The sequence below is a fragment of the Bos javanicus genome, chromosome 5, assembly GCF_032452875.1.
Source record: "Bos javanicus breed banteng chromosome 5, ARS-OSU_banteng_1.0, whole genome shotgun sequence".
NCBI lineage: Eukaryota > Metazoa > Chordata > Mammalia > Artiodactyla > Bovidae > Bos > Bos javanicus.
This window is the reverse complement of record NC_083872.1, coordinates 119,119,195-119,127,489: the sequence shown is the minus strand read 5'-3', so window position 1 is coordinate 119,127,489 and position 8,295 is coordinate 119,119,195. Positions and strand designations below refer to the sequence as shown.

Below are 8,295 nucleotides of genomic sequence, written 5' to 3'. Positions count from 1 at the left end.
TGGTCTCGTCACCCTGGAGGGCCTCCGTCACCCAGGGGCTGGCAGGAGAGGCAGTGCAGCCAGGGGCAGAAGGAGCCCAAGGAGCCGTTGGGAGGGACGGCGAAAGTTGTGGGGGGAGGGAGCTGGGGATGGGGGGGGCAGGTGGGGCTGGGGTCGTGGCTGCGGACGGGGGAGCAGGCAGAGAGGGTCCCGTGTCCGCTGCTCACGGACACGGACATGCATCCGAGCCGAGGCACCTCCCCAGATGTGTGCTCTGGAACCTTCTAGAAGCTCTCCAGCCACCCCGGTCTGCTCACTGTCAGGAGCACTCAGAGGGGGGTTTTGCCCTGTGCAAAAACACTCTTTTCTTTGTGGCCCTTGAACCCTTCAGTCCTTGGGACACTTAGAGGATGCAACCTCAATGTCCTAGTGGTTGTGGAACCAATTAATACAGAATCCTGTGTCGTCTCTTGCTTACCGGCTCTTGGTCAAGGCTTCGAACGGGGGCTCTCGGTCAAGGCTTCGAACGGGGGTCTTGTTCATACATGCGCGGGCATGCGTGTGTTTTATTTCTCCTCTCAGCCAAATCACTCACTTAAAATCTGTATTTCAGTGACTTCCCTGGTGGCCCAGTGGCTAAGATGTTGTGCTCCCAATGCAGGGGGCCCAGGTTTGACCCCTGGTCAGTGAACTACATCCCCCGTGTGAAACTAAGACAGAGCAAGGAGCGGGCTGAAGTGCAGCAAAAAAAAAAAAAAAAAAAACTACTGTATTTCATTTCTCTTCCAATTGATGCATCACACACACACACAAATCCCCTAACGTACTATTACAGAATGCTGATTATAATCTCTGTAAGTCCTGATCTCGGAGAAGGCAATGGCAACCCACTCCAGTACTTTTGCCTGGAAAATCCCATGGATGGAGGAGCCTGGTAGGCTGCTGTCTATAGGGTCGCATAGAGTCGAACACGACTGAGCGACTTCACTTTCACTTTTCACTTTTCATGCATTGGAGAAGGAAATGGCAACCCATTCCAGTGTTCTTGCCTGGAGAATCCCAGGGAGGGCGGAGCCTGGTGGGCTGCTGTCTGTGAGGTCGCACAGAGTCGGACACGACTGAAGCGCCTTAGCAGCAGAAGCAGCAGCAAGTCCTGATCTTACAGCGATCACAGCAACCACAGCTGTAACCGCTGTCCTGTGGGGATGGAGGGCCCCGGTCCCTGCAGACGACTCGCTTGGGGCCTTGGGTCTGCCCGGAGCCCACAGGCTGTCCTCCAACCCCGGGGCCACCAGACGGAGACCAGCCACACCCACCCAGGTCTCAGCCTGCGCCTCCAGCCCCCTCCCGCCGACCCCACCCCCTCCCGCCGACCCCGCCCAGTCCAACGGCCGCGCCGGGCCCTCGTCCCACCTGGTCCTGGAGCGTCAGAAGGGCGCACTCTGTAAGCAGGGCAGGGGGCTGAGCACGCCACCTGTTCCTGCACGCCCCGCCCCCCCCAGCTTTCTCACTGACGGCTCTGCCTCTGAGGGCCTCTGTGCCTGGCCCGTCTCTACAGCAAGCGGGGTCCAAGGGGAATTTCACCCCCATTCAGCCAGAAGACCCTCTGAGTCTGAGTCTGAGCTGGAGGCCCAGCCCTCCTTCCATCTGGGAAGCTGCGGTGGGGTCCGTGTGGGGTCGGGACCAGCCCTAGGGGTGGGGGTAGGGAAAACAGCCCAGCCACGAGGCTGCAGGGATGTCACGGCCGGACGGCTCCAGGCCTTCTGTGGACTCCGTCGCAGGAGTGAATACACTTAATGGTCACCAAGCCTCTAATTCCGTTGTTTTATGATATTAAAACCTGTAATTTCATAGAACTTAGCCCAGCGAGAAGTGCCCACCTAACACCCACTGCAATTCTCGGTCACTTGCCGAGGCTGACGGGGCTGGGGTCACCGCCTTGAGGCTATGCAGCCCCCTCCTCCTGCTGAGGAGGTCCAGCCAGGAGCAGGGGATGTGCAGACGCGGAGGGGGCAGAGATGGGGGCTGCAGGGCGGCAAGGGGAGCTCCGTGGGGCCCTCAGGACCAGCTGCTGGGTCCTGCGGTGCCCACGTGGAGTTGCACCTCCCAGGAGCTGCTGAAAGCCCGCCTGATGCTGTGAGGGTCTTGGCACAAACCAGGCCTGTCCCTGGGGGTTGACACAGGCCCCCCGGGGGAGAAAGCAGTGGAGGATGAGGAGCCTCCAGGCTGAGCAGTGGCTCGAGAGGCCACCTTGCCTGCCTCCCTCCCCAGGGTCACCGGGAACCTCCCTCCCACGCACACCCTCTGCGGTTGCGGCCTCCCTGTCTCCCTGGTGCCCCGAGGGGCCGTGTGCCCTCGGGGATGACTACCGGGCCGTCGGCGAGAGCAGGCAGCTGCCGAGCACTAAACCCCATTTCTGGCCGTGAAGAGCAGGTCCTCGGAAGAACCTGGGTACGGTTCTCTCTGGGCTGACCCGAGTCCTGGTCCAGGGACCTGGGCTCCGCTGCGTGCTCAGAGCCCCCCATCCCACGGCCGTGACGGGAAGACGGGTACTTGGTGAGACCCCCAGGGCCCCTCCTGCCCCACAGGCTCTGGTGCCACACGGATGCCCTCGGGCTTCGGGGGCAGCCCTGGGGGAGGGCTGCTGCTGCAGTGAACACCTAACAGGAAGCTGCCCGGTCACGCCTTCTGGACCCCGTCTGGGGCGGGAGCAGGAAGGGAGGTGATCTCCGGTGTCAAGGTGCGCTGGGGCAGGAGCCCAGGCACCCAGCCACACAGGGCCTTTCACTGTGCGGGCCTGGGGTCAGCGCGCCCTCCACCCACAGCAGGGACCCAGCTCCACCAAATCCCCCTCCTCCCCCCTGCCTTCCCCAGGCCCCCGGGGCCACGAGGGTGGCGGGCTCCGTGGCTCAACAGGAGGTCATGAGCGGTGCTCCCACGTGGTCCGGGGCGCACTCCCGTGGCCAGGACCGGCCGTGGGGCACGTGGAGCCGTGGGGCACATGGAGCCGTGGGGCACGTGGAGCCGGGCTCTGCGGGCCCAGTGGGTATGCGTCCCGGAGGCGACTTCCTGCCCGGGCTCCTCTCCTCTGAGTTTCAGAGAAGCCACAGGACACCTGCCCAGCTGGCAGGAGGGTGCTGCCCAGGGTGGGTGACCTGGGGTGGAGTCTCTCCTGGTGCTGTCCCCCAGGGCAGGTGACCCGGGGTGTGTGATGAGGTGGATGACAGGGTGGGTGATGGGGTGGGTGATGTGGCTGACCCAGGGTGGGTGACCCAGGGGGGGTGATGGGGTGGGTGACCTGGGGTGGGTGATGGGGTGGGTGACGGGGTGGGTGACCCGGGGTGGGCGACCCGGGGTGGGTGACCCGGGGTGGGTGACCCAGGGGGGGTGATGGGGTGGGTGATGGGGTGGGTGACGGGGTGGGTGATCCAGGGTGGGTGACCCGGGGTGGGTGACCCAGGGGGGGTGATGGGGTGGGTGATGGGGTGGGTGACAGGGTGGGTGACCCGGGGTGGGTGACCCGGGGTGGGTGACCCACGGTGGGTGATGGGGTGGGTAACGGGGTGGCTGACCCAGGGTGGGTGACCTGGGGTGGGTGATGGGGTGGGTGACCCGGGATGGGGTCTCTCCTGGTGCCGTCCCCCGGGAGGAGGGAGGAGCAGGCCTAGGGGGCTGTGAGGGTCTGTGGTGAAGGGTCTCTGGGCATCTTTTTGGGCATCTAGGTCAGGGGGCCCATGATGCCCACTCACGCATGCCGTTCACGCCCCCTCCCTCCAGGCGTCCGGGCACTGTTACCAGGACAAAGGCATCGATCTCGGCTGAGAGAACGCTGAGATGTATTGACAGAGAGGTTTGCATCGATCCAGCAGGAAGTAAGGTCGGTGGCCTCCTGGGCAGGTGCGCAAACCAACCCCTCGCCTAAGGCAGGGTCAGGATCCACTCCTCCTGGCCTCAGTCAGTGGCCTGGCCCCCACTGTCCACACTTGAGGTTATTCCAGCCAGCAAGGCAGGGAGGCCAGTGAGCCAGTGAAAAAGCCCTGGTCTTGGGGGCCCAGGAGCCTAGGTCACGGGGGGCCTAGGACATGGGGGCCCAGGGTGCGGGGCCCAGCATGCGGGGGCCCAGGACGTGGGGGCCCAGGTCGCAGGGGCCCAGCATGTGGGGGCCCAGGTCGCAGCAGCCCAGGACACGGGCCTCGTGGGTCCGGGGACTGGCAGTCAGTCCAAGGCCGAGCACACAGCAGCTCTGGGCCCGGCCGACGCTTCCTCTCCAACTCAAAGCCCCTTTGTGAGCAGACAGCCTGCCTGCTGCCCCATACTCACTGCCCATGAGCAGAGCAGGCCAATGGACCACAGGGCCGGGTGGCCCAGCCCCAGAGCACGGCCCGGTCTGAGGGTAACCTTTCCCATGTGCCTCCCTTTAGGCCGGCTCCCTCCTGGAAAGTGGACGTGGGGCTGCAGCTGGAAAGACCACCCCAGGGTCTCTACCTCCTCCTCTCGTCTCAGACTGTCCCAGGGGAAGGGCGCCCAGGGAAGGACTGGGGCAAGAAGCCCCACTGCACCCCCTGTGGTCCAAAGAAAGCCCACGTTCCCTCTTGGAACTCGAAAGGGTACCCCTCTAGACAGACAGTGCTTGGCTGGACGGAAGCAGAGGTCAGTTCTGAACACTCTGCCACATCCTGGGGTCTTAGATGGGTGCACTGGGGTCCAGGGGCCCCACACAGCCTTCGGGTACATTAATGTGCCCGGAGACTGTGTTTCCCAGACAAGCCGAGGCTTACCGCAGTGTTCCCCGCAGAACCAGCTCAACGACAGGTGACCGGGGGCTGGAGGGGCACGTGTACGCAGCAGGGGAATCACCACGCTCTCCCCTGGCCTGGCGATGCTCACAGCGCTCTGCAGGCCTTAGGCCTACAGAATGAGAGCCCAGCCCACGAGGGTGGGCAGGCGAGGCTGCAGGGGGCAGGGGGCGCCCGGCCCCTGGACCCCGGGGACAGGACCCTGCTGTCCCTCTGTGGGGGCCCCGTTTGCTCAGGAGCTGCGTGAATGTGGACGAGGGCATGTCAGCAGATGCTCGCAGAGACGGGCTCACCTTGGGACAGAGCAGAGATTCGGAGATTCAGGGGCCGGTACACGCTCTGATGCAGCAGGCAGAGTGTTTTCCCGACCCACCCACCTTTGCTCAGCAGCTTCTGACCCACACACTCGCTGTGTGCCCACCTCCTCCAGGGCACCCTCCCGGCTGGGGGCTTTGAGGAGGGGCTGCCTGGCTGGCAGGTACAAGGAGATGGGGAGAAAGCCAGAATCTAGGGGCCTGGAGGTAAGCACGATGGGAGTGAGCGCTTACGGTGAACAATGTTGGATTTGTGATCTCCAAAGCAGATTTAGCTTCGGGACCAGAGATCAGGCTTGATCACTCAAGAGCCTTTGTGCAGTAGAGTTTTATTAAAGAAGGACAAGGGACAGAGGAAGCTTCTGACACAAACATCAGAAGGGGGTGGAGAGTGCCCCATCCCTCGTCTTAGCAAGGGAGCGATATACTTTTAAATTTGTTATTGCAATAAATCAAAAGAATGTCTCAAGGTTGTAAAGATCTTACTAGACCCACTCCCATAGTACACATTTTAAGATAACAGGATTAGTCAGAAAGTTTTCACAAAGGAGAAACGTGTCCTTAAGCGGGATACATTGCTGTTATATAATCCTTACTAAGGAATGTAGAAAAAGACGTGTGTCCTTTCCTCCTCTTTGAGAGCCCCAGACCCCTCTCTCCTCCTCGGGGACCCCGGACTTTTTACCAACCTGCCTTGGACTTGACTCTCCCAGGAGGTGGTGGCCCCGCAGGTCCAGGGTGCCTGGGCTGGGCGGGAGTGGGGCTCGGCCCTGAGGAAAGAGGGAACGGCTGGGGTGTGGGCCGGACACACACAGAGCAAGGGGCCTCTGCTGGCTTCAGTGTTCTTTTTAATAAAGTTTTATTGGCATATAGCTGACTTACAGAATGTGTTAGTTTCAGGGTTCCAGCGTACGCCCACTCTTTTCCAGCCTCTTTTCCATATAGGTCATTACAGACTCTCAGGCGCGCTCCCTGCGCCGTGCAGCAGGTCCTTATTGGTTGCCTGCTTTACATCTAGGGGTGTGTATGTGTCAGTTCCAGCCTCTGCAGGTGGAAGAGACACTTGTCTGCTCAGCAGTGCCAGAAGCGCTGGTTTGATGGAGGGGAGGAAGCTGAGATGACCCCAGGGAGACAGGACAAGGAGGACAGGTGTGGAGCCTGGAACCCCAGACTCCTCCCTCCCAGAGAGCAGCCCTGGGGCAGGAACTCTGATCCCCTGCTTCCTACATGGGGTGGGGCCCGAGGCCCAGAAAGCAGGTGATCCAGCCGTGAAGGGGGCACCAGGCAAGGGGGCCACAGACCCAGGGCAGCAGGGCCCGCAGATACCAGAGAGAGGCGGGGGAGTGGAGGGGGTCAGAGGGGAGAGGCGGGGAGAGATGCAGAAGGGAGGGAGCAGGGAGACCCTCGGGAAACTGAGCTCTGTTCAGAGTGCCCTGGCCTTCTGTTTCAGCAGTGTGTGGTCACCTGCCCGGGAATAAGACACACTCCGTACGAGAGACGAGGGGGCTACAGACGACAGGGAGGCTCGGGGCTCCGAGGCTGCAGGACCCCCGGCCTGGGGTCACCGAGACAGCCTCCTTCCCCAGGATGAGCAGAGGGGCTGCAGAGTGGTGGGGAGAGGCCGCCCACGGAGGGGTGGGCGTGGACACGGCATGGCCCTGCCTGGCCCACCCACGGGGAGACACGCGGTGGAGCCCCCGGGGGTCTCCCAGGACCAGCTCCTCCCACCCCGACCTCAGGGGAAGAGCTGTGGTCATGGAAACTGCTCCATCGTCTGAATTTCAGAGCTGGGAATATTTGAGTCAATCAAGAAATTGAATTAGCGGAGTGACATGTTGTCACGCGTGGCTCTGCCGCCCCGCTTCCCATTTTCCGGGAGATAATTGGTGTATTTGCGACAAAACTGCAATTCAATATTTATCAGCTGCTGCTTTTCAATAAAGGAATACTCGGTTAAACCCTCTCCTTAGGATGTCATTTTTACTCAAACCTGCTGACACGTGTGTCCTGGTTCTGACCCCGCCAGTGACTCAGAGATGGGGGGCGAGGCCAGGGGCACAGAGGCTCAGGCTGTGGGAATCTGTGTCCACAAGGAGGGGGCAGGCAGCACCCTCAGAAAGGCCAGTATCCAGTGGGGGGCCAGGGCCCCCAGCCCAGGTCCCACCTCGTCACCCGCGTCCCGGTTGCACGGAGGAGAAGCTACCTGCTGATCCAGAGGGGCAGAGGAGCCGCGGCCAGCAGGGGCAGGGGGCTCTGGAGGGGTCAGGGCCCAGCTCCCGGGTATAAGTAAGGTCTGGGCCCGGGGTGGCCTCAGGACTGCAGGCAACAGTCCTGATCACAGACACGGAGGAGGCGGGTCTCACACGCTGTTCCTGCTCGGCCACGGGAGGGTCGGGAGCGTGACCCCCGGATCATTTCATGACCACACAGATGCCCCAGGCACCGTCCTGCGTGCGAGCTGTCACGGCTGTGGTCATCAGTTCTCTGGCTGTAAAGTTTGATCAAATAATAATAAACATACAGACCGCCTGCAGGCCGGAACTCTGTGAGGTTGCCTGGCTGCTCACGAGGTCCCCGGGACTTCCTCCTCCCTCCTGTCCCCCTGCCCTGGGATGGGAGCCCCCCCAGGGCACCCCACCCCACCCACTGCTCCCTCAGGCCCCGCTGTTCCCCGCTGTGGGTGGAGACAGTGTGTCAGATGAGAGCAAATCCAGACCTGAAGGAGGAGAGATGTGATGTCAAAGTCTGTCATCGGGGGGTGGGGGGACGCCCCCATCTCAGGCTCTGTGAGGTCCCAGCACCAACAGGAAGAGGCTTGCCCGGCCTGGGGAGGTGGGTGGGCAGGGGAGAGGCTGACAGCAGGTGGGGACCCCAGCCCTGAGGGGGTCTCCCCACTTCAGTAGCTGTGCAGGACCAGAGGGTCAGCCCCACGAGGCTGGGGTGGCTGGATGGTCCTGCTGCCCTTTTCCAGACCCGCCTCCTCAGGCCCAGGGCCCCACCGTTCCGCGGGAACCTCGGGTTTAGGAGGAGAAGACAGAGGCCGTGTTCCATCAGCCTCGGTTCCCAGATCTCCCCCGGGCAGCGGCCAGTCTCCTGGGGCCTCTGGGAGTCCCTCCCGAGTCAGCATCCAGCAGGCTGGCCCAGTGGGCAGAGGCCGTATCTGCTGCCGTGATGTGGGGGAAACAGTGAGTGGTGAGGAGGCCAGG

At 62.4% G+C, this 8,295-nt stretch overlaps 1 long non-coding RNA gene across 2 annotated transcripts; it reads left to right on the top strand.

The window, feature by feature from the left end:
* The first annotated feature begins 1,333 nt into the window (after positions 1-1,333).
* Positions 1,334-7,052, top strand: LOC133248555 (uncharacterized). Of its 2 annotated transcripts, none has more exons than XR_009736758.1 (4): positions 1,334-1,423; positions 2,251-2,430; positions 3,757-3,856; positions 6,540-7,052. It is a non-coding gene; the product is annotated as an uncharacterized LOC133248555 (long non-coding RNA). The 2 variants fall into 2 exon arrangements; XR_009736759.1 differs by lacking the exon at positions 1,334-1,423 and adding an exon at positions 1,434-1,644.
* Positions 7,053-8,295: the final 1,243 nt, after the last annotated feature.